This window comes from Fukomys damarensis, unplaced genomic scaffold (genome assembly GCF_012274545.1).
Source record: "Fukomys damarensis isolate Sample0158 unplaced genomic scaffold, DMR_v1.0_HiC HiC_scaffold_37, whole genome shotgun sequence".
In the NCBI taxonomy this organism is placed as follows: domain Eukaryota; kingdom Metazoa; phylum Chordata; class Mammalia; order Rodentia; family Bathyergidae; genus Fukomys; species Fukomys damarensis.
In genome coordinates this window covers 4,149,515-4,149,978 of record NW_022900949.1, presented here as the reverse complement: position 1 = coordinate 4,149,978, position 464 = coordinate 4,149,515, and positions in this window count along the sequence as shown.

The window sequence follows — 464 nt, the reverse complement described above, 5'->3', positions numbered from 1 at the left end:
AAGAGGAAAAAATGAGAATCAAGACTTGTCATGTAGAGGTACAAGATCCCAACAATGAATGTAACTGTACTGTATCCTTAAAATGTACCAATAAACTCAATTAAAGCTGGAAAAAAAACAGTCAGGTGCCTTCATGTTGGAGAAATCACTGGGAAGAACCCACCTGCATCCACCTTCCTTTGCCTGAGTCAAAGCAGGCAGAGCTGAAGAAGCACAAACTAACCTCCAGTCTTGAACATTTGTAGACACCGGAGTTACGATTTCCCCAAAGCCCTCTGAGACCGAGCTCCTCCAAAGCCCATGAGCATTTTGTTTCACCCTCTTCTGTTCCAATGCCAAAATTCAGACTTTGGCTCCTACTGCACATGCACAGTGTGATCGTCTGTGTGTTAGGTAAAAGAGTCAGAAAACCAGGCCCAGAGCAGCACTACAGCAAGCCTTTATCAGGGGGAGGACCTGGCAGG